The 26,518-nt window shown below is 37.0% G+C and overlaps 1 non-coding gene across 1 annotated transcript; it reads right to left on the bottom strand.

Moving 5' to 3' along the window:
- Window positions 1-24,781: 24,781 nt before the first annotated feature.
- Window positions 24,782-24,883, bottom strand: LOC116536182. The gene has a single exon (XR_004262515.1). It is a non-coding gene; the product is annotated as a small nucleolar RNA U13 (small nucleolar RNA).
- Between the last annotated feature and the right edge of the window lie 1,635 nt (window positions 24,884-26,518).

Here is a 26,518-nt window from a genome sequence, read left to right as displayed (position 1 = left end):
CAGAAAATAATAACTCCTACTAACTAGGAGAAAAAGCGGCCAATAGAAACAGATCCTGAAATGACAGAAATACAAGGATTTTAGAAGCTTTCTTATAAATATGCTCAATGTGATCCAGAATTTGAAGGAAAGTAGTAAGAAGGTACCAAATCCAAAGATACTTACAAGATAATTGGAAGTCTAACTCTGAATTGTTGATGATAGTAAATATTTTAAAAATTTAATTAGCGATAATATTATTGTAATTATTTTCAAAGAAATTCTTTCAGAAAATTACATTTAAATATTTATAGATAAAATGATACACAATAGGAATCGCTTCTACTGTTACGGGTATGGGAAAAGTTAGATGAGATACAAATGAAGCAAGGTTGGCTATGAATAGATAATTATTTAAGCTGTGTGAGTATTAAGTGTATTCAAGTACTGTCTCTGCTTGTGTATAAATAGTTAAAATACCACAATGGAAATGTTTTTCAGCAGACAGCACAAAGAAAATGAGAATGAATAAACTAGTAAATTGGCCAGAAGAATTTAAATAACACCTGGAGAGACAAGTAGTTGAAAAACAAAGAGTGAGAGAGGCGAGAGGATAATATAGGACATTAACAACATTTGATTAAAGTCCCAGCAGAAGTAGCAGAGGTAATATTTGAAAACATAATGACCGAGAAACTTCCAGAAGTGAGAAAGTCTTCAATTTACATATTCAAGTCACCCAGAAGATTCCAACTACAATAAAATTTTAAAATCTGCACCTAGTCATAATATAAAAAAATTATGGGAAAACAAACAGAAGAAATATCTTTAAAAACTTGAAGAGACCAAACCCAAACTGTTTGAAGTACTCAAAACTGATTTCTCAACTGTAAAAGTGGAAGTTTCTAGAATGTTTCTAGAATTACTTCTAGTGGAATTAAGTAGAATATTTTTAATTTCCCAGGGAAGTATTATCCACTAATAATCCAATAATAATGGATTATTCCACAACCATTAAAAATATTTTTCAAAGATGAGTAAGATAGAGATATTTTCAAAGAAATAAATCTGAAAAAAAATTATTAATAGAAGTCTCCCACTAAAGAATATTTTAAAGATGCTTAAGAAGGATGAAAGTGATCCCAAATGAATTTGTGAAGTGCAAAAGGGATTTAAGAGAGAAAAGAGGTAATAATGTGAGCAAATGTAAATAAACATTGTTTATATAAGACGGCTATAATATCTAATAAAAATTATTGAATCAAAATAACTAAAAAAATATCAAAAATATCAGTCAAGAAGGATAGAGTTAAATATTCTCAGGCCCCTGTGTTGTCTGAGAGGACAGTAAATGTTTTGATTAATTTAGTTTTATATGAATATTGTGATTGCTATGATAACCACTACAAGAACAGAGCCAGAATGGAATAGAGGAAAATGCTAAAAATATCCAGCAATACAAAAGTAAGCAATAAAGAAGATAAACAATACTGGGCAAGCAGTACAAATAGATGATGGATTTAAACCTGAATATAACAGCATTAATACAAATAATAATAACATAAAGGTTAAATTAAAACATGAAGATTTTCTGAATGAATTTTTAAAATTCTAATCACACTATTTAAAAGAGAAACATTTAAAACCTAAGAATATGGAAAAGTTGATACAGTGGAAATAGGAAATATATACTAGGAAATTATTAACCAACTGAAATATTTTGTAGATATATAATAGACAAATTAGATTTTAGGCAGAAACATTAAGGGAAGTAAAAAGGATTACTTCACATGATTAAGGAAAATATACCAATTTAAATCTTGTATGCTCTTAGCATTGCTTCAAATATATAAAACAAAGATCACCTATTCACTGAACCATAAAAGCTCAAAAATTTTAAAGAATTGCCATCATACAGGAGCTATTATCTGATAAATGACAAATAAAAGCTAAAACTCAATTTAAAAAGGAGAACTAGAAAATTCTTAAGTATTTGGACATTAACTGTTGTGAGTTGAAAAGAAATGGAAATGAAAATAATATTTTTGAGTAAGTGATAGCAAAAAATTACATGTAGAAAATGCATGATGGAACTATAGTTGTACTTACAGGGCAGTTTAGAGTTAAATAACTATATTTGAAAATAAAAAAGGTTAAAACTAACAAAATAAACATCTATCTCAGCAGTTAAAAAAAAGACAACAAAAGAAATCCAAGCAAAGAAGAAGAAAGGATGCAGTATTCATATCTATATCACCAGAGACTAGTGATACAGAAATGTACAATGGTAAATATGAACAAAACCAAGAGATGGTTCTCTGAAACAACTTATACAAATTACAAATATCTGGCAGTTATAAAATACTTAATAGTCAAAATTCAATCAGGGGAAAGAAACTTTATTACTAATTTGAAACCACTAAAGGTTGTATCACTGGGTGTTCCTGATGCTGCTGGCCACTGTGAACCACAGGAGTGAGAAGAAAACACACTAGAACCAGAAAGGAAAGCCCCTTCTTGCAGCTTTCTTCTAGTGCTCTCTACCGCCCCAGTTTAACATTGTACTAGCTGACAAAGGAGAAATACATATGAAGTCTAGATCCAGTACTATAGAGGTAGGGTGACAAAGTGTAAGAGATCAATAACTGGCACACATGAACTATTATATAATAATACAAGAATACAAATTGTAGGTACCAGTAATACCTTACAAATATAATGTTACCTTAAGGGAGAAAATTACAGAAGAATGAGTATATTATGACTCTCTTTTATACAAAGTTGAAAAAAATGGCGGTAAATTTATAAAGTATAGTAAGAACATAATTGCCATAAAGTCATTGTCATATTCCAGAGAGGGAGAAAAACACTGTGAGCAGTTAAAGACATTTGGTGTGTTTTTGGTGGGGCCTGCCTGTGCCAGCAAAGTTCTTTCTTGATCTGTATAGTGGGTATAATATATGTACTTTATCACAATATGTTATATTATACTTATATGTTTAATGTTATTAATATAGATACCCCAGTTTCCTGTGTCTGCCTAGAATATCTTTTTCTAGTTTTTATTTTCAACCATCTTGAGTATTTAGATGTCTCATATCCCTGTCTAGAGAGCTCAGGGGATTTACCAAGGTCATGATTGAAGAAAGAATAGTTTCCACATGATATGGTGGCTTGGCTGTGCCCCACCCAAATCTCATCTTGAATTGTAGTTTCCATAATACACTCATGTGGTGGAAGGGACCCAATTGGGGGTAATTGATTCATGGGGCCGTTTTCCCCATGCTATTCTCATGATAACGAGTGCTCACAAGATCTGATTTTTAAAAAAATTTTTTTATTGTACTTTAAGTTCTGGGGTACATGTGCAGATCATGCAGGATTGTTGCATAGGTACACACATGGCAATGTGGTTTGCTACCTTCATCCCCCCATCACCTACATCTGGCATTTCTCCCCATATTAGCCCTCCCCAATCTCCCCACCCACCTGCTATCCTTCCCTTGGCCCCCACCACAACAGACCCCATTGTGTGATGCTCCCCTTCCTGTGTCCCTGTGTTCTCATTGTTCAACACCCGCCTATGAGTGAGAACAAGTGGTGTTTGATTTTCTGTTCTTGTGTCAGTTTGCTGAGAATGATGGTTTCCAGGTTCATCCACGTCCCTACAAAGGACACAAACTCATCATTTTTTATGGCTGCATATGTATATGGTGTATATGTGCCACATTTTCTTTGTTCAGTCTATTGTTGATGGGCATTTGGGTTGGTTCCATGTCTTTGCTATTATAAACAATGCCACTATGAACATACGTGTACATGTGTCTTTATAATGGAATGATTTATAATCCTTTGGCTATATACCCAGTAATGGGATTGCTGGGTCAAGTGGAATTTCTATTTCTAGGTCCTGGAGAAAGTGCCACACTGTCTTCCACAATGGTTGAACTAGTTTACCCTCCAACCAACAACGTAAAAATGTTCCTATTTCTCCACATCCTCTCCAGCATCTGTTGTCTCCATGATCACCATTCTAACTGGGTGAGATGGTATCTCATTGTGATTTTGATTTGCATTTTTCTAATAATCAGTGATGATGAACATTTGTTCATATGTTTTTTGGCCTCATATATGTCTTCTTTTGAAAAGTCTGTTCATATCCTTCTCACACTTTTGGATGGGTTTGTTTTTTCTTGTAAATCAGTTTTAGCTCTTTATAGATTCTGGATATTAGCCCTTTGTCAGATGGGCAGATTGCAAAAAATTTTTTCTCATTCTGTTGGTTGCCAGTTCATTCTAATGATTGTTTCTTTTGCTGTGGAGAAGCTCTGGAGTTTAATTAGGTCCCATTTGTCTATTTTGGCTTCTGTTGCCAATGCTTTTGGTGTTTTAGTCATGAAGTCCTTGCCAATGCCTATGTCCTGAATGGTTTTGCCTAGATTTTCTTCTAGGGTTTTTATGGTGTTAGGCCTTATGTTTAAGTCTTTAATCCATCTGGAGTTAATTTTAGTGTAAGGTGTCAGGAAGGGGTCCGGTTTCTGCTTTCTGCACATGGCTAGCCAGTTTTCCCAACACCATTTATTAAACGGGGAATCCTTTCCCCATTGCTTGTTTTTGTGAGGTTTGTTAAAGATAAGATGGTTGTAGATGTGTGACGTTGCCTCTGAAGCCTCTGTTCTGTTCCATTGGTCTATATGTCTGTTTTGGTACCAGTACCATGCTGTTTTGATTACTGTAGCCTTGGTGGTTTTTTCCAGTTCTGTGAAGAGGGTCATAGGTAGCTTGATAGGGATAGTGTTGAATCTATAAATTACTTTGGGTAATATGGCCATTTTCAAATATTGATTCTTCCTAACCATGAGCATGGAATGTTTTTCCATCTGTTTCCTGTGTCCTCTCTTATTTCCTTGAGCAGTGGAAGGAAGCATGCCAAGAAAACCTGTATATTCTTTCACTTGCAAGATGTTTTAATATTTCATTTAAAAATGGAAAAATCTTGGTCTCCTTAAGTGTTCTTAAACATTTCTGATGAAAATGTAAATTGCTATAACATTTCTAGAAAATACTTTTCCATTGTGTAACCACACAACTTTAAAGTCTAAGTATTTAGGTCAAATCTCAAGCAGACTTTTAAGTTGCTTCAAGATAATTACCCTAAAGAAATAATAAGGAACGAAGATAAAGATCATGTAGAAGAATGTAAGCTACAGGGGTATGAAAACTAATGAAAATGAGAAACAGATTAAATGTATTTCTCTAGGAGAATGGTAAAAATGTGATGGCATGTCCAAATACTGGTACATTATGCAAACACATAAAATGGTTTTGAATTTAATTTCTTTTTACTCAGAAAAAATTTCTCAGAAAAGAGAAACTAAATTCAAAAGCATGCTTTTATAATAGTTCATGCTTCATGTTTGTAAATAATTATATTTATACAGTTACACAAAAGTACCATAGTTTTCTGGGTATTGGGATTATATGTGGTTTTGCATATTTATATCATTCTAATCTAAACTGATCTATCATTATAAAATTTTTAGAAAAGTCTTTGTCTACTGAAAATTATATCCTAATTAACTTTAGTGATTTTATTAGTCATAATCAATTAAGAGTTCTATGTGCCTAGCCAATAGCTGTGCCTCCATGACAATGTAACTGCTCTTGATAGAGCTCAGTGCAAGACCTGCTTAGAAAAGCTCCCCTTCTCTGAGTACTTAAATGTGTTTGTCAACAGCAGGGTGAAATCTGCTTTGATGCCTGGAGGGAGATGGTAGAATCAAAATGACTAAAGAAGAAATCTGCCTTTATTATTCCCAAAGGGTGCTAAAGGATATAAGCTTCTTGAGGGCAGGGTTGATGTCTGCCTGCCCAGCAGAATGTCTGTTGCATGGGCGATGTCCACTAAATAGCCATCAAATGCATCATTTTCTCACTCACAGAAAGTAACAACTCAAGTAACAATACTAGATAGCTACGAAAACATCTCCAAACTATCTCTGTCTTTGAAATATTTAAATGTTGGCATCTCTGAAGAGAGGCTTGTCAGTCAGCATTTATGGAGAAAAGCGTCATGCAATATTAGGTCTACAGCTTCTCCAGGTGACTCTCACCCTTTCTGACAGAATATGCCATGAGAAGACTGTCATGCAAACAGCCTGGGAACAAGAACTGAATAGCACTAACATCAAACAAAAGCAGCCACTGGATTTTCTGACAAACCAGAAATAATTTGCCAGGTGCAAGCAGCATACTCAAGTTGGCAATTGTAAGTCCTTATATTTGGCAATAAATATTGGGAGGGAACCATGTCTGCAGTCTTGGGGGTGGCTGAACCGTAGTTATTTGATTTACAGTGTTCCAAATCAGAACAGAAACCCCTTCCTTACTTCAAGTACATGCTGGATTCTTGGCAATATGTATAGACCGAATGGAGCTTACCTAAACCTGCTTTCCATTGACTTTTACCCTCATATTTTCTTCTACTAAGAAATTGAAAATGACTAAAGGCAGCAAATAAAACCTGTGGCCAGGACATAGCTCTGCAGTTGTTTAGCTAAGGTTAGGCACGTTGAGTGAATAGCAAACGAAATCCACAGATCGAAAAGATTTAAATACATTTGTTACAGCATGTACCCAAATACCTACTAAAAAAATTACTGTGCAGGGGTGCATGCCACAGGGATATTTTGTGTATATGACAAATAAGAAAAATGTCCCTAAATCCTTCTTGGACTAAAGCCTGATACCCATTCTCTGTATTTAACAGATTCTCAGAAAGCATGACAGAGTTGAGCTGTCTCAGCCATTGTGTGCCAGGGAAGCATCACCTAGAGGTTTGGAACAAAATTGAGAGTGGGATAATTTGAAATCAACAGGGTACAAAGGAAGCAGAGTAGCGTAGCTCCCAGCGGCACACTACTCATTGCATGACCCACATTTAAACAGCAGCATCCTGCTGAAGTCAGGCTATAAAGGGATGCCTGAAGCAATCCTGAACAGGATGGGGAGGAAAGGTGGGAAAGAGATGAATGCACAGTGTCTAGAATTAATAAAATTCATTTCCTCCTAAGGCTTATGGTTATGGGGTAGAGAGAAGAAGGCTGAAGGCAAAGGTAGATGTTCATGGGCAGGTAATGAATCACGGGTGAGGGGGGATGCATCATACCTCTCCTGCAGGAATGCTGATTCCTGAAGGGAACTACTGAGGACGTCTGATGGATGCTGGAATCCTTGTGGCATTTTTCATGCAGGGAATGCTAATACAATGACAGAAAAGCAGGCAGAATGGAGAAAAGTGAGCAAATAAGTATGCGCACCAGTGTTCATAAGTGTTCTTTGCTGCTTTGAAACTCAATCATCTTTGAAAGGTTCCCACCTTCAAAAATCTGAGTGGTTTCTTTACAGCAGTGGTTCTCAAACTTACCTGTCCATGACAATTACCTGGAAAGCTTAGTAAAGCACAAATTTCCAGGGCTCTGTACTTAAAGTTTCTAATTAAATATGTGTGGGGTAGTACTTGAGAATTTGCATTTCTAGTAAGTTCAAAGGTGAGGTTGATGCTGCCAGTTTGGGCAACAAAACCGAAAACCACTGCTTTCTAGCACACAGGCACCTGGGGAGTGTTTATAAATAACTTTGATTCAGTAAAGATTTTTCTGTTTCAGGTTCCTAAACTATCAATTTCATTAAAAGATTAATAGAAAAAAATAAGTAGAACATAAGCATATTAATGTTTAATAATTCCTTGGAGTATGACAACTGGCAGATTTGCCTGTCATATATTTTGTTCTTTGACTTCATTTGTCCATGGGGAATATGAACTTAGATATTCTGCTTGTCTCCCGTCTCTATTGTAACCATTTCCCTACTCCTAACTCAAATAGCAGCACTGGGTTTTAGAAGCCTATGGTTGTTATGTCAAGACCCCAACCCTCCCTGTAGCACCACTGCTATGCCACTGGGGCAGGAAGGCAAATTCAAAGCGAATGACTGGCAAAGATGATACATTTCTCTGGAGACGCTGATGCATTTTTTGCACAACCAGCTTAATTAAGAATCCCTGGCAATATATTAGCCACAAGCTTATGGATCTCAATATGCCAATCAAACATAATGAGATAAATGCAAATGTCAAAGCACAGACTCTGCCTAGGAATATCAGAAGGCTTAAAGCTGTATCCTCAGTCAGTTGTCAGAAAGCAATGGGAATAGCTGAGCCCGGGGAGGACAGGGTTTGCCCATTGCAATTTAAAAATCCATGGCATGACCTCCAGGACTGGGCTCTCACATATCCAGGGTATGCAAATAAAGCTAAAGGCTAGGCGCGGTGGCTCACGCCTGTAATCCCAGCACTTTGGGAGGCCGAGGCGGGCTGATCACCAGAGGCCACGAGTTCAAGACCAGCCTAGCCAAAGTAGTGAAACCCTGTCTCTACTAAAAATATAAAAATTAGCCAAGAATGCTGGTAGGTGCCTGTAATCCCAGCTACTTGGGAGGCTGAGGCAGGAGTATTGCTTGAACCCGGAAGGCGAAGGTGGCAGTGAGCCGAGATTGCACCATTGCACCCCAGACTTGGCAACAGGAGCAAGACTCTGTCTCAAAAATAAACAAATAAGTAAAATAAAAAATATGGCTAAAAATAGTTAATATACAACCTCATATTAAGATGATGATGATAAATCCCAAGACATTGACCTACTTCTGTAGAGTATGGCTAGAAGTCAGGAGCCAAAATCCACATTTACATCCCAGGTCTGTCACTATAGAGAAGCCGAATGATATCCCTTTGAATATCTAGAGAAGGAGGAAGGCTGATAATGCTTGTTTTTATAATAATGCATATCAGTAAAGGAAGTAATATTATTTTATCTTCTGAATGACTAGGTTAAAAAATGGTTAAAATAGAGGACTGTCATCTGTTTGGTGTATCTGGCTCAGGGCCAGATTTGATGAACTTATAACGGTTGAACAACTTGCAACATAAAGCTGCCTAACAGATGGTTGTTAACTTGAAACGTGTGTTCAGGTGGCTGAAGGGCTTGGCCTTGCTAGGCTTGGTGTTGTTCACTATTTTTATTCAATAATGAATTGAGAGCACAGTTATCAAATTTATGAGTGACACAAATTTGGAGGAGACAGCGAATACCTTCTGTGAATAAATTAACAATGAAATATATTTTCTTTCCAATTTGGTAATAAAGTGACTTTAATAAGATATATTTTAACAGAGAAAAATGTAAGGTCCTTCACCAAGACAAAAAATGACCTAAAAAGCAAATCCTCCTCATAGGATAGGTGATTTTATATGCGAGAAAAAGATTTGCTTTTGATATTAAGTGTTTATAAGGTTTAGCTTCTTTAAGAAAGTCAATGTGATTTTTTTGTTGCCTCTAATGAATTATACAGAATGACAGAAGTGATAGTTGACTGTAAATTTGCCAGATCATATCCTGAGCATCATTTTCATTTCTGGACAACACTCTTTTGAGTACAGAGAAAAGCCACCAGGTAGGGGAAGGGAAAGAGTCCACATGAAGCATGGTTGAATGAACTGAAAGATTTTAGCCCTTATACATGAAAACTAAAAGGACAATTAGAGCTCTGATTTAAATTGCTTAAAAGTATAGTCATGGTGAAGGAAACTATTATTTATTTTTGTATGTAGAGCCCTGTAGAATATAATTAGGACCAGAACTTAGGGAGGCAAATTTTAGGTCAGCATAAGAAAGAAATTCTGTCTTTTAAAAAAATCTTTATCAAAACGATACATTGTTTACAGAGACAAATAATACTGCAAAACATGTAATTAAAAACTACAGTTATCTTCTCCCTCCTCACCTTAATCCTTGCTCCCCAGAGACAACCTCTAGGGAGTGATTTTACTTACTCTCTTTGTACTCCCTCCATTTTCCAAATGTCATGCATATTCTTTAAAAAATTAGATCTAATTGCTTCTATAGAAGATGAGAATTCGCTTCTCTATTCTCCCTTCTCCTTCTCCATTCTCTCAATTTAGTTAAATAATGATTTCTGCTTAAATCAATATCCAGGATGTACTTTATGTACATTGTTTATGATTGAGCCATATAAAGTATTATGATTATATTTTCTTATAGAATGATTTATCTTCCTTAGAATTCATAACTGTTTGGTTTTTGTTTCTTTTTTCCCTTAGGTAATTTGTGTTAATTCATCCCCAAACTCTCTAGGAGAGCTGCATGACTTAATACAATAAAATGCATTGGTCAATCTCTTAGCACTATTTTTTCTTAGCAAAATTCCGTCTGAAGTCCTCAGCTCAGTGGCTTCCATTTTGATGTAGCTGTGGTCCATGCGACTCCCTTTACTTCTTTTTTAACTCTTAACCATATGCTCTTTCTTGTTCTATTCTCCTATTTGGTGGAACATTTTCTGCAGTAGTTTCTTCAGAATAAATGTGTGAAAAATAAAATTTTTGAAATGGGCATCTATTCTTTAAGTTTGTTTGAGAATATTCCTGGGCTTGGAATTCTAGATTTAAAATGACATTACTTCTAAATTTTGAAGACATTGATTTATGCTATTTTTTTCCAGCTTTCAGCATCTTTGTTAAAAAGCCTAAGCCCTTACAGTCATGCTGCTTACCCCACCCCCGACCCCTTCTGGGAAAATTTTAGTAACTTCTCTCTTTTTTTTTTTCTTGTTATTCTGAAATTTCTTAATGATTTCCACTGGTGTAGAACTTTTCCTTTCACTTTGCAAGGCGCTTGGGAAACTCTTGGTTTTCAGTTTGTAGAAAGTCGTTCATCTTCTTTATTAGTTTTCTTGAAAGCAAACTTTGCCCTTCCATTTTTTTTTGTTCTCTTTTGAGAATTCCTATTAGTCAAATGTTGTACCTTCTGAATCTTCTAATTTTTTCACATTGTTTTTCATATTCTCCCTCTCTTTGTATTTTGTTCTATGTTTTGGAGAGTTCCACAAATATGTCTTTTAATCAGTCTATCAGAGGTTTTCATTACTGTAGTTTGAATTCCAAAGGCCTCTTTTTTGTTTTTTGAAAGTTCTGTTCTTATAACATCTTGTTCTTCATTTTATGAATACAGTATTTTTATCTCTTTAAACAATTAATGTTGGCTGGGTGCAGTGGCTCATGCCTATAATCCCAGCACTTGGGAAGCCGAGGCAGGTGGATCACCAGAGGTCAGAAGTTCTAGACTAGCATGGCCAACATGGTGAGACCCCCGTCTCTACTAAAAATACAAAATTAGCCGGGCATGGTGGCAGGTGCCTGTAATCCCAACTACTCAGGAGGCTGAGGCAGGAGAATCACTTGAACCTAAGAGGCAAAGGTTGCAATGAGCCAAGATTGGGCCATTGCACTCCAGCCTGGTGGATGAGAGTGAGACTGAGTCTTAAACAATTAATATTAATATTTTCTACATTATGTGTCTCTTTTAAGTTCCTTTTTTTCTCCATGCATTGATTTGGACTGTCTTTCATGTTAGAGAGCTTCTTTAAAAAAATGCTGCAATGTCCTTTTATATTATTGAGTGAGTGTTTTAGATTGGATTTCCTGGGAAATAGTCTGTACAGCAAGTTTACTGGCAATTTCCTTGAAATCAACACCTAAGGGGGAGAGTGTTGAGAAACTGAATGGAAATATGGTTGCGACCAGTTCACAGACAATCACCCAGTTCACAGACAATCACATGGAAAGCTCTGGGATTTAGAAGCATCCTCACAGATGTACAAATTAAGCAAGAGGCTAGACTTACTTATGCCATACCTATACGTCATTAGATTTGGGCTATTTCCAGAGAAGAGTATGATCTTAACAGAGTCATCTCTTCTCCTGAGAGTAATTCTCTAAGAGGGAATCAGCTATAATCCATAAGCCACTAACACCTACACAGTAAACAATACCACCTCAGTCCTGAAGAGAACTCAGGGTGATATAGTACAGTATGTTCTATAGTAAGGCACTAAAATGCTCTCATGCAGATGAGGTTAGGCAAACGGGAGACCTCACTACAAAGTTACCATTTAAGGAGAGGGAATACTTTGAGACAGCCTCAAATATCAGTATCAGAGGTATTTCTCTTGGGCTGGTAAATTTCCACAGATAAAACTGGGGAAGGGCCAGGCACAGTGGCTCATACCTGTAATCCCAGTACTTCATGAGATCAGAAGATCGAAACCATCCTGGCCAACATGGTGAAACCCTGTCTCTGTTAAAAATACAAAAATTAGCTGGGCATGGTGGCACATGACTCTAATCCCAACTACTCCAGAGGCTGAGGCAGGAGAATAGCTTGAATCAGGGAGTCAGAGGTTGCAGTAGTTGGAATCATGCCATTGCACTCTAGCCTGGTGACAGAGTGAGACCCCATCTCAAAAAGAAAGAAAGAAAGGAGACAGAGAGAGAGAGAAAGAAAGAAATTGGGGAAGGAGGTGAATGGTTGCCAGTGTACTGGAAGGCCATTCAAGGAGCGTAGTGCTCACTCTACACACCGTGGCTTAATCCCCTTGTTTTCTGGAGATGCTTCACCTCCACCGTCCGCTGTACCTTGGGTCTGAGTGTCCAAATCTTCACAATTTAATATCTTTAGAAAGTAAACCAATGTGCTTCTGCCAGGATGGGAAGAACAGCTTCCTGGATTTGTGCGTGCCAGACTCTACTTACATATCCTTTCAGTAAATTCTCCCATATTCAGACTGACATTACAGATGTACCTGAGCTTTCCCATAGTTAGTCTCTCCCCCTTGCAGGCTTAAGTTTCAAGTTTCTCTATTCCTCCAAATCAGCTTCCAAAGTTTCATTGACATTCTTGGTATATTTTTAGAAATTCCTTACTCATTTTACCTTGATTTTGGAAATGAAGAGAGGAGATACATGAATTATTCAATCTTCCATGTTTGACTTTAAGTTCCAGTAATTACCTTTTAAAAAGCAAAATGCTGGTGGGTACGGTGGCTCACACCTGTAATCCCAGCAATTTGGGAGGCTGAGGCTGGCAGATCACGAGGTTAAGAAATCGAGACCATTCTGGCCAACATAGTGAAACCCCATCTCTACTAAAATACAAAAATTAGCTGTGTGTGGTGGCACACACCTGTAGTCCCAGCTACTCGGGAGGCTGAGGCAGGAGAATTGCTTGAACCCAGGAGGCAGAGGTTGCAGTGAGCCAAGATTATGCCACTGCACTACAGCCTGGCGCCTGGCAACAGAGTGAGACTCTGTCTCAAATAAATAAATAAATAGCTAAATGTACTGTCTCAAGACGTGATGAATTCTCAATCACTGGAGGTGTTCAAGCAGAAACAAACAATCACTCAAGAGGTATGTTGACACGATTCCTGTCTCACATTGCAATGAGGAGCTAATTTTATCCAATTTTGAGTGTCGATGGTTCCATATGATGTAGTAGAAAGGGCTTTATGTCCATGAGACAAAATACTCCATGAAAGTCAGAACAGAAGTCCATGTAGTACAACATACTCATTTTGTAAATGGGCTTAATACTCAAGGCCTTTGTTGACTTAGCTTCCATTTACTACTTTAGTTCCAAACTTATGGCATTACCCCAACACACTCAGATTCAGCTATATAAAATTTCTGGCAGTTTCCCAAATGTATGATGGTATATCATGCCTCCTTGTGTTTCCACATGCTGCTCGCACCTAGAGAGCTCTTTTCTCTTTTTTTGGTCAAAACAACTCCTACTCGTCCTTCAAAAACTTAACCCAAGCATATCGTCCTACACAAAACCTTCCCTCAGTTCCTGCTCCATGTCTTATTTAGTTGTTTCATCTCCATGTGTTCTCCACTAGACTGTAAGTGCCTTGAATAGAGGAAATATGTCACATGCACTTCTAGGGCTAGCACGGAACTTAGTGAATGGTAACTGCTCAATAAATCATGGTTGAATGAATGCATGAGTGATGAATGGATAAGAAAACTGAGCCTGAGAGATTTCAAGTGACTTAACTCAATGATACACAGTTGATCATTGACAGAGTTAGTTGGAAACATAAGAAGGACTTTCAAGTTTCCTCTAACATCTTCTTATAACCCCAAAACCTCACATATTTTCTATCCTCATATTCAGGGGTGAGATGAACTGTCTCTTTTCTTCCTCCTTTTCCGTTTTTTCTCTATTTTAATCTACTTCATTCAAAAACTATCCAGTATCCTCTTTTTGGTAAGTTTGGAAAATACAAATTTCATTTCTCTCTAACTCCTTTTTTCTGTTACAGATCTCTAGTCTTTCTCAAAGCTTTATCTATTATTTCTAGACTGTCTCACGTTTACTCAAGATTAAGTCCTTTCCATTACCATTTTTTTACCTCCCATTTATGTCATCTCATCTCTTCTCTCCTTCAGTAAGACCCCATGCTTGGGCCTCTCTTGCCTTTAAAGCCATTCTGCCGTCAGTTAGTGTCCTGATGGTGAGGGTCTGCATGAGAATCTTGATGTCTGTGACAAGCCTATTGTTCCTTGCTTCTCCTTGCTTTTTGTTATATATCATCATATTTGTTCTAAAATAGCTTTATTTGAACCCCATTGTCTTATGGAGTTTTAAAATATGACTGATCAGACACCCTCCTTCTCAGGATTCACATAAGTCACATATGTCTGTAAGAGTTGAGCTAGGGGCAAACTCAAGTGGCAGAGACCTACCTGCTTCTTTTGAGAACTAGGGCTTTGTCACTGGGCAAATTTGTCTGTGAAATTTTCTTTTTCTCTTAGGATGGGTTGTTTCCTAAGAAACTTTTCAATTCCTTACACAAATAAGCTCAAGCTGGGCCTGTTCTTCCAGTCGGCTAGAAATACCCAACCATGTTTGAATCCTAGCAGTGAACATAATTTAGGCTCAAGCTGTGATCATATCTATATAAGAAAAAATGAATTACATATTCCAGTTGAGTGTGTGTATTCATAAATGGATAAGCAAGACAAATTGATCAGGGGCCATGGAATAAGCAAACACTCTGATAATCTTTTCTGAGTTATTTACAATTTAGGAGTCAAACTTAGATCAACTTTCCCACCTATACCCCTTAAGATTATTTGGATGAGTAAGACAAAAGTGCTTTTTTTTTTTTTTTGTTTTTTTTAACGTTATTTTATTATAAATACCACAGTACTAAGAGCTAACATTTATATGATTTTGCCTTGTGCCAGGCAGTGCTCTAAGGGCTTTGCATGCATGAATATATTTAATCCTCATAATAAAACCACATGAGGTAAGAGAGAATTTTGGCCTCATTTTGTAAATGATGAAACTGAGTTACAGAGAAATTAAATCACTTGCCCAAGATCAAACAGTAAGTGACTGAGCCAGGATTTCAACCAGATTTTGAACTGACTGTAGACCCCAAGTTCTCAACTCCTGTGTGGTTCTGACCTTACTAATGTAAAACAATGACCTCCAAGAAACTTTGACACAGCAATAAAGTTCACAATATGTGACACAGAGTGGGAGTAACATAACCATATCTAAAACAAGTAAGTACTATTTTTTAGTCACTCTGCTAAAATGCTTTACCTATATTTTTAAATTAATACAACAACTCTATTTCATTTCTGTACCTGCCATGAAACTAAGTCACTTAACCTGTTTTACCTAGCTGGTGAAACCAGGATTCTAACTCAGATCTGTGAGAACCCAAAACTAAGATGAGAACTTACTCTCAAGACTGCCTTCCATGTAATCTAGGAGAGACCCTTGGCTTTATTTGACTTAGCATTTGCAGTTCACAATAGATTCAAATGATCTACATTCCAGTACATGTAGTACAATTAGTAATCTTGGAACATTAATACTGGTTTCTGTGCAGGCTCCAGGCCAGCCCACCATTCAGCACTGTAATTTATGGCCACTTTTTGACTCACTGTTCATTCTTGTACATAATTTCATTTAAAAAATAATATGCTACCCAGGTAGTTGAAAATTTGAAATTCATGAGGGTCAGGGCAAGTCTTGAACGTTATAAAATGAAGTTGTACTTTCCTCCATGTTATCTGACCCCACAGGTTTATATACATATATGCATAAACATATCCATGTTTACTTCTGCATATAGCATATGGCTTGCTGCATTTAGGTTACATTGTTTAAATGGCTATAATGGTAAAAAGACTTAAATCTTGTCATCAGTTTTTACTTCATTTTCTTTTGCTTTTTTCTAGATTTATTGCTCTGGACATTCACTGAAAAACCTCAATTTTTTTTAATAGACTTGGGGGTAAAAATGCAGTTTCAGTACATGGATATATTGCATAGTGCTGAAGCCTGGGTTTTTAATGTAACCATTACCCAAATAGTGTACATTGTACTCATGAGGTAATTTCTCATCTGTCACCCATTAGTCTAAAAATGGAATAAGTTACTAGCATTGGTACAATAAAGTAACATCATGATATATAACACATTCTAGTTTTACAAAAGCTCATTTTTTCTCTAAGGAGAATATATGTATTTCAAACACTTATTTTGAGGACTAAAAATGTTAATGACTAGGCTTTAGGATAAAATTAGATGATTCCACAAGATGTCACTATTTCTCTTTCAGTGGAAATGGTTTGCCATCAAATTGTTTCTAAGATATTTTAAATAAATAGAAATAAAGTAAATAATTTCCTTTTGTATGGGTGAGTCAACCAGTATAACATACTATCTACAAAGAGACATTCAAATATACAACCCAGCCCTGCATGTCAATTTAGATACTGGTGCAGTGTAGCCATCTTAGCAAAAAGCCTGATGTGTATAGTATTGATATGTATTTTAAAGAGCAGGACCCAAGTACAGTTCAATGGTCTGTTTAGCTTCAAAGACAAATATGGGTTAAAGTAAATTTCCTATTAAAAAGTGAGGGTTTCAGTTATAGTCTACAAAGCCTCACAACTACCTTATTACTTGCTTCTTTATTCCTAGAATCATTGAACCTTCACATCTGTATTGACCCAAGTATAGAAGATTAAGTTCTAAAAACACCAGAGAATGGATTTAGAGGAATTTACTGTTCCCCCTCCATTTCGATAACTAAATCAAATATGGAAGGATCAATTTGATTTTGCATAGAATAAGTATGAGGGCTAGTTTTACCTCAAACTACTTTCATTCTCACATCATGTTCTATTTTCCTGTCTTAATCTATTCAGGCTATATACAAGGTCCCACAGACCGGGTGACTTAAAAGACAGAAATTTATTGCTCACAGTTCTAGAGGCTGAGAAGTCCAAGATCGGGGTGCTGGGAGATTTCACATCTGGTGAGAGCCCTCTTTTGGTTTGCAGGTGGCCATGTTCTCAGTGTATGGCAAGGAACAGAGAGAGTGAGAGAGAGATTCTATTCCGGGGTTCCATCTTCAAGACCTGTCAAAGGCCCTACCTCTAAACACCATCACATTAGGAATTAGGCTTCAAAATAAACGGTTTGGATGGACACAAATACTCAGTCCACAGCACTGTCTAGACTATCTTAGCCATAAATCCCTGAGAGCAAATAAACAGGATGGTAATAAGATAGAAAATTTAGAATAACTTTTCATTTTTCAGAAGCCCATATTCTTTCTACCACACATGTTTGAAGACTTCTGTTAACTCAATAAAAATGCAATTTGGTAACCTGATGTGAAGGATGACATAGATTAATTAATCCAGCAGATATTTGTTGAGTTTTGCTATATTTCCATTGTTTTGATCGGGAGAGAAGACGTGAACACATGAAAGATTAGGTACCAGTCCTCAAGGAGCTTCTGGTCTAATAAGGAAGAAAGACAAAGTGTAATATACTCTCAGGGCAACAGCAGATGTATGCACTGGATATAAGTTCAGCAGGCTGACAGTGAAAGCGAGAGGACCTGTAGCTCATGTTCAAGGAGCCCTAGTTGCTCATTGAGTTAGCAGTTTTACACCTGACAGTTCAACTGACATTAGAATAAACCACCCAATGAAGAACATACTTTAAATAGATAGTTTATAAGACACATACATATACATTCACACATCTAAGATATTTATTTCAAGATAACGTTTTATTCAAGCAGAAAGGAGAATATCATTCTTTTTAAAGGTTTTTCTAATAAATTCTTAGGCTTAAAACTTCCATCTCAGACTGTTTGGAAACACATGACTCTATTTTCTCTACCCTAAGTGATCTATTTATTTCAATAATATAAATCTGAATGTTTTATTAGATAAACAAATTGTGAGAAAAGCCAGTATGTTGAGGCATCTTGTCCTTTGTAGATGTCTAATAGGCCTTAATATAAAATAGAGTGCTTTATAAAATAGAGTTATTGATCATCTCACTGAACTTGCATCTCTACTGGGTAATTACATGGATTGATTAGCATTTTAATCAAAAGAAATGACAATTTTTCTCTTTAGAACAGTAAAAAGTGTTTTAATTGTTGTCCAAGAAGCAGACAGTTGTTTGTTTGTTTGTTTTGAGGCGGAGTTTCATTCTGTCACCTAGGCTGGAGTGCAATGGCACAATCTTGGCTCACTGCAACCTTTGCCTCCCAGGTTCAAGCGATTCTCCTGCCTCAGCTTCCTGAGCAGCTGGGACTACAGGCACGCACTACCACGCCCAGCTAACTTTTGTAATTTTTGTAGAGACAGGGTTTCTCCATATTGGCCAGGCTGGTCTCAAACTCCTGATCTCGTGATCCACAAATGCTGGGATTAGAGGTGTGAGCCACCATGTCCAGACAGAGAGAACAGTTTTATTTTATATTAAAGTTTGGCATAGTTGATTTACACAGATTAGAATTCTCCTTTAAATCTTTAGTAGTTTAAAAAACTGATAGAAAATATCAGAAGTCTTCTGGGTTAGTTATAAAGGGAATAAATAAGAGGAGCAGGAAGCAAGAGGAAGCCACATTTTCAACTCTAGGGATTGGTGATATTAATTATGGGATGTACATACAATGGAATAGTATACTATTGTTAAAAATTATTTTGTGTAAGATTAGTTAATAAAATAAATATATTTATGGTATGCTTTAAATGAAAAATCACTTTATAAAGCTAATTATTATATGATTCAAATTTGGGTTTTAGAAACCCTATGTACTGTTTTGCAAATCTGTACTTCTTTAATTTTGTAGAATCATCTATCATATATTTGGAATAAGAAAAAAGTAGTAGAACTGGTGTTTGTGTGTCTTCTCTTTTTTCTTTTTAAGATATAACTGCTCTTTAGTCTGCCTTATTTTCTATTCTGTCATTATTTCAAAGGGAGACACTCTATCCTAGAGCCTTTGTATATAGTTATGAGTACCATAAAAATATTTATTAGTCATTTTTATTTCAGTGTTAACAATTGTTAATTATGTTCCTAAGGGAAAGAAAAATGCCGGAGGCCTCAAGTCACAGAATTATATAATTCTGTGAGGCTTCAAGTCACAGAATTATCAAGTAGTTACATTTTCAGGAATAAATGCTGCGACTGCATGCATATTTTCTTTTTCATACTAATGTTTGTCCCAAGACCTCCAGCACAGTAAGATCCATTCCCAGTAGGTGCTTCTCGAAAGCTTCTAGTGCTGCTTAAACCCTAAGCTGCCTCCTCTTGGCCTTCTTTTCTCTAGGTCTCTGTCTCTTATTCTTACTAAAAGCTACATTCACTATGACTGTGACTTTGATATTAATTGAAGTCCATTGTCTCCTTCTGGAGGGTATAGTCCATTGTCTCCTCCTGTAAAATGTTTGAGCCTACCTTGTCAACTGTGGTGGCTGATGTCCTTCTCTGACAAGTTTATTCTCACATCTCATGATGATAAAATAGTAGCAGAGTACAAAGGCAGCCAAAATATATGGAACATGATTAATAAGAAAAGTATTACCAGCAGTGCATCTTACATGTGAAAAACTCACATGCTCACACCCCATTCAACTAAGCAACACAGTTCATTTGATGCAATACTGGTGAGAATTGGAGAATGTCCTAAATTAATCCTTATTTTGTTTCCTGGCTCTCACTCTTCAAATTTCAGAAGGCAGTTATAATTTTCTTTGAATACTTTTTACGGTTTTATTATTTTGACTATAACTCAAATTATCTGCCCTAGCATAGTGAACCTTACTTTGGGTTTCTATGTATTGGTCCCGCCATTGTTTGATCAACTGTGATTATGAAGGGGCCATCCATTTTCTGACATGGCCTGAGTTTATACTCTTTTTACTGAACATCACCTGAAGCCACATCCCTGAGCACCCTATGGGTCACCAATTCTACCATGATTGGTTTTAAATATGAATATACAACAGTCATGACTTTTATAATAAGAAAGTAATTTATAAAGGTTCTAAACTTGATTTCAGTCTTCTAGATCTATAGCCTATTTTTATCATGTTTGAACACAACGGAAATTATCTTTACTCAGTGTGATCACATTTGCTTTCCACCATTTTTCTTGCTTTGTGGATTTCTACGTACATTCTTGTTTCTCTGTTCATGTGTTTTTGTTCTGTTTTCTTATTTTGTTTTATATTGGAACATCTAAATATTTGGACGTGAATTCAGAACTATTTCACATGGAACGAATACTTCAGGTTTGGAACGTCCGTTCCTCCAGCAAAGATTTTCTGAATTGCTCTTCTTTTCAGTGTGCTTTTCACACATGAATTGAGATCTTTCCCAATCTAATCACACAGAACTTTTTATCAGTTTCTGGAATGTGATATGGTCTCCTCACTTCTTGCCAACCTGTTCCCTCAGCGTGAAAAATTTTCCCTACTTCTCACTTGGCCTAACTCCTACTCTAAGTTTTAATTTTGGTTCCTTTGTTAAAGCCATCTCTCCCCATCCCTCTCTCTCTCCAAGTCCCTCCCAAAATATACAACATAGACTTAGAAACTTCCGGAAAGAGTTTCTCTGTATCTGGGCCAGTTTGGCTGATCCTGTTTAGGAATCTAGACTTTCTCCTCTGGCTGGTGGGGCTGGAGGTGACCTCCCAGGGTGGAAATGGGTGCAAGAAGGAGGTCTTTCCAGCATCCATCCATCCTCCTCCCTGCAGTACCCACAAGGAAGCCCCTTCTCAGCCAAAAAAATTTTAAAAAAGGGGATTACAAGAAAGATACTTTGAAGGTGGCCAAGTCAGATAACCAGAGTAAATTTCTAACCTGGTTATCTTAGAAATACAACATGAATGTCTCTTAACTGGCAATTACAGCTGTTTCAAAATTACTTTTAGATCCCTTTCCCAGTGCACTCATCATCAAATCATTAATTCCTCTTTCTGAAACACTCCTTCTTTTCCGTTCTCCAAGCTGGTGGCTTAAAATAGTCTCCTTTTACTTTTGTTTCTTTACAAACAAGCCATCATTTTAAAATATTCTAATGAGTCACTGTTCTCCTTAGTGACCTTCCTCCTGAAGCTCTTTGCTATCCTTGCTCCAAATTCTGGCTAAGTGTTCCCCAGGCCTGTGGCAAGGTCACCCCTGCAATATCATCCAAGGATGCCCTGTTGGTGCTCTCAGTTGCTGCAGCTATTGTTTCCTCAATCCTGTGCCTTCCTCTCTCTAGGTTTAATCATTAGCAACAAAACATTGTCGCAGTTCACCCTCAGGTAGCTTCCTAAGAAAGAATATATAGGTAACATTTCAGAGGCAGCACTTGTCTGTAAATGTCTTAAATTCTTTTTTTCAGACAGAGTTTCACTCTGTTGCCCAGCTGGAGTGCAGTGGCACAATCTCGGCTCACTACAACTTCTGCCTCTGGGGTTCAAGCAATTCTTCTGCCTCAGCCTCCCAAGTAGCTGGAATTACAGGTGCCCACCACCATGCCCAGCTAATTTTTTTGGGTATTTTTAGTGGAGACAGGGTTTCGCCATGTTGGCCAGGCTGATTTTGAACTCCTGACCTCAGGTGACCCGCCTCGGCCTCCCAAAGTGCTGGGATTATAGGCGTGAGCCACCACACCGGGCCTGTAAATGCTTTTAATCCTGTTGTCTGCTGATTAACCATCTGGCTGGGAATAGAATTCTAGGTTAAAATTTACTTCCTCTCCAAAATTTGAGAATATTCTTTATGCGCTTCTAGCATTGAAACTTGCTGTTAAAATGCTGTTTGTCATATGCCTCTCAATTCCTTTGTAGGTGGTGTTTATTTTCTCTGAAATTTTAGTTACTCCTCTTTACCCCTCTTATGAATTTTCATTAAAAACTATGGCCTGGCAAGATCCCCTTTCCATTGGTTGCACTGGTCACTTGTTGAGCCGTTTCAGTTGTTAGCCTGATGTACGTGCACTCCAGGAAATGTTCTTGTGTGAAAGCTTTTATGAGGAATTACATTTAATGGTTAAGAGTGAGGATTCTAGAGTTCTAAAGCATTTATATTAGGTAGTCTAAAAATCATTTCCTAATACTCAATTCTTTATCCAAGATTTAGGATAATAATATAGCCTACTTCATAGAGGCCTCTGGATGAAATAAAAGAGGATGTGCAAAGCCCTTAGAAGAATGATAGTCATCCAGTTTTTATTTTAGACTTGAGTTTGAACATCATGGATTGTGTTTTGTATGGAAGATATTATAGTTCACCAAAGAGAGATTAAGCATGACAAATCAAAGAGAAATATAATATATAATAGGGAATTTGGCTAAGGAAATGAGGAAACTGTTGCAGTTTTTAATTTCCTGAACTTTGTTTCAAAGCACAATGGATGAGTTAACCAATATTCACTGAGTGGAGGATGCCTAGACTTCCAAATCCAGGCTCTTTTAGCAGATTATTTTATAAGGACTACTAAGGAAAAAAAGAGGCTTCATGTACTTCTGTTTATATGGAGTCATATTTATCTAGCTGCCATTTACCACCTTGCCTTTCATGCTCACAGCAGCTGGATAGGAACATTTCCGGGTAGTCTCATGAAACTTTTCTATGAAAGTCTCTTTTGATGCTTGGCCAAAGGGGATCCCTCATTTTACATAAGGATTTCACACATCTTTTAGCAATGCCTGAAGAAGAGAACATAAAATCCATTACTCAGGGACATCATTTGGATTTGTGACTCTCTCTGGAGGCCAATGTGCCCATAAAACAATGAATGGATCAGATCCATTCAAACGTGAAGTTTTTCATTTATGACAAATGTAATATTGATAATATCCTTCATTTAATAAGTCATCCAAGTATAATTCAATGCAAGTTCCTAGTATAAATTACCAGCTATATTCATCTTGCTTGACTGTTTTATAACACCAAAGAGGAGAGAGCACAACTGCATAAAAATTCCATGTTGAAATTCAAAAGAAGAGCTGCTTCTGCAGCAGACCCAGTTATTCCCCCTTTGAGAAGAGGCACAAATCTGGACGCTGCCAGAAAGCCAGCTCATGTAAGCTCAGTTCGGTCTCACCATGAGTGATTTGTGGCCAGACAGGTAACAGTGAGGAAAGGAAGGAATTCCTTTAAAAAGCTCTATTGACTCTGTCCTCTTTCCTTTATCGCTACACAGCTCTTTCCCACTCTTTTCCCTGGTAATGGATTTCTGCCTGTTCTAAGTCACTGTGATTTAGAACATAGACAGCAATATCTGCCCTTTTAGAACAGGTAGATGCCTATGGACTAATATGACCTGAGAATAACGAAGGGAACTAAGTAGCAAGAAATCAAATGCTAAATGATGTGAATATTTTGATGACAGTGTCAAATGTAGACGTGCATATTGTATGCAGTTATTAGATAATATAGAAGTAGGTAGAAAAAAATCCATGTGAAATGCAGGGTTAGACCCAGTGTCCTTGTTCCATTTCTTTTTCTATTTAACCATCACAAACTGGCTCCATGTTATTAGTAGAACTGCCTCCCTTATAGTCACTATAACATCCTAATGACCAAATTATTTTTTTCACCATTCTACATTCATCTTTCTGTTGCATTTGACCTGAGTAATCAAATCCACCTTCTTTAAACTTCTTTATTTTGTGTTTCTAAGATACGGTATATTTTAAACCTGCTGTGTCTAAATCCTCTATTTCTCAGCTTCCTTGTTCTGCCTGAGTAGCCCCTTTTGTCTGTGTAGAATCTAATTATGGATATGGGTGCTCAGCACCTTGTTTTTTCCCCATAGTCTTTTCTCACCACATTATTGCAACATGAGAAATGATCGATGTCTTTTTCAAAGCATCCATGATCACTTCCACGTGAATGATTTAAAAATTCATATGTCTACCCCTACTTTGGAAGTTTTTTGACTCTTCTACTTTCTTTAGGCCTCCTATGAAGTTACTCACTGAACCATGTTGGTTATGCCTCCAAAATATCTTCAGGAAGGCAGAATGATGGCAGACATCATTGTTGAGAGGATGAACTTGGTAATTACCTGAACCTTGGCTTCACTCCCAGCCTTGGCCCTTGGTAGTTGTGGGTCTTAAGGCAAAGCTGCTAAACCAGCCTGTTAAGCCCTCCAAGGGCTGTTCTGAGGATTAAATTTGATAATATCTGTAAATCACTTATTATAATTCTTAGCCCAGAATATGTCCTCTATAACTTGTTCTCCTGGGTGATATACGATATGAAAGTTATCCTGTGTGATATGCTATATTCAGAAACGCAGCATACTTTAAATGTGTGCATCTAAAATAGAATATATGATACTTCCCTAGAACTGGCACCCTCACTCAAGTCTCTGTTTTAGCTAGTGGTATCACCTCCTTCCATTTCCTCACCTGAAATCTCAGTGCATGTGGCTTTCCCTCACGTCAGTTCTCCATATGGAAAGCTTTTCATAGCCACCTCCTTTTCTTCAGGGCTGCTTTCCAAGCCCATTCTGACATCACCTGGACTATTCCCCCCCTTTTTTTTCCACGTCAGATAGGTAATGTGCTGACGTAACAAGGTTTGAGGAAGGCACATCTCATACATGTGTGTGACAACCCATTCATCATACTTATGAACTAGAAAAAAGATTGCTATTCCATTTTTTGTTTTTTTCACTTTCCCACAAGGGTGCTAGGTTTACTCTCCAGCTATCCAGTATTCACCTCTGAACTTAGAATTAATTTTCCAGAGAATAAAGGTGTTTGATAAAAAGTTCTCTTTTATAATTTTATTTTTTAAAATTTTGTATTTCCATAGGTTTTGGGGAACAGGTGGTATTCAGATACATGAGTAAGTTCTTTAGTGTTGATTTGTAACATTTTGGTGCACCCATCACCCAGGCAGTATTCAGTGAACCCGATTTGTAGCCTTTTATCCCTCACCCCCTTCCAACCTTTTCTCCTGAGTCCCCAAAGTCCATTGTGTCATTTTTATGCCTTTGCATCCTCTTAGCTTGGTTCCCACTTATGAGTCAGAACATATGATGTTTGGTTTTCCATTCCTGAGTTACTTCACTTTGAATAATAGTCTCCAATCCCATTTAGTTTGCCATGAATGCTATTAATTCTTTTTATGGCTGAGTAGTATTCCATTTATATAGATAGAAATGTAGTATTCATATATACATAGTGTGAGTGTGTGTGTGTGTGTGTGTGTGTGTGTGTATGTATGTTATAGATATATAGCTTTCTCTCTATATATACCATACTTTCTACAGTTTCTTTATCCACTCATTATTGATGGGCATTTGGGTGATAAAAATGATCTCCCCTGTGACATTTTAACTCAGAAGTTTTATGATTCTTACTTGTTTTAGGAGTCCAATGACTACTTTTGCCAAAAATCTTAATGTCCTTCTTCTGCCCACAGAAGAAAATTCAGCCTGATTTTTTTTCCAGTATTAAACTCATTTCTTAATTTAACTACATTTTTTTGAGCAATTGCGTCTTCCCTTAAGCCTGGGTCCTCCCTGTCACCCAGTCTTGCCAATGTCTCTGTCACGTACTTGCTCTATTCATATACTTTCCTCATTGTTAATTAGCTTCTTTCTCTTCTTGCTAACCATTCCTTGCGAATCAGACAGGGAAGATTATAAGAAAGAATGATGTGTGATAGATGAAGATGAGAAAATAAAGTAACATTGGGCTAGGTCTTTTCCTACGGTCTCTGAGGCTTCCTTTCTAACGAATGAGGACTTCTTGTTCTTATGAAAGGCATTATAACCCTATGTTTACATCCTTCAAGGTGTTAAACCTCATGGAGAACCCTAATCAAATCAGGTTGGTTCATGAGCCTATTGTTCCTGTTGGAAGAATGGTCTAGTCTACTCTGAATTACTAGGCCTGGTCAATGTGTTTTTCTGTTTGTGGTAGGCAGTGGGTTTTGTGGCTCTAACCAAACTGAAAACAGTGTGTTACCAGAAGCGGGAATTGTTTCGGGTTAATTGCACTAACCGAAACAATTGATGTTCACTATAGTCTCTATAGGTTCAGTTGACATAATATGTCCCCCCAGTATGTAAACATATACATAAACATACTCATTTATTGATTTAATGACTATAACATGGTCTTGTCTACCTGAGGCAAATGTGCAGCTATTGAGGAATGCAGCAGACACAGGTGGTTGTCTAGTGAATATCTCTGCCCCCCTTTAATAAAGCAGAATATTTGCTAAGATGCTGCTGCTTAGCCACTACAATTCCTACCATGAGATTAGCTCCAG

The sequence above is a fragment of the Sapajus apella genome, unplaced genomic scaffold (genome assembly GCF_009761245.1).
Source record: "Sapajus apella isolate SASKATOON/1434 unplaced genomic scaffold, GSC_monkey_1.0 scaffold3, whole genome shotgun sequence".
NCBI lineage: Eukaryota > Metazoa > Chordata > Mammalia > Primates > Cebidae > Sapajus > Sapajus apella.
Note: the sequence above shows the minus strand (reverse complement) of the source record. Positions and strands in the feature narration are given on the sequence as shown.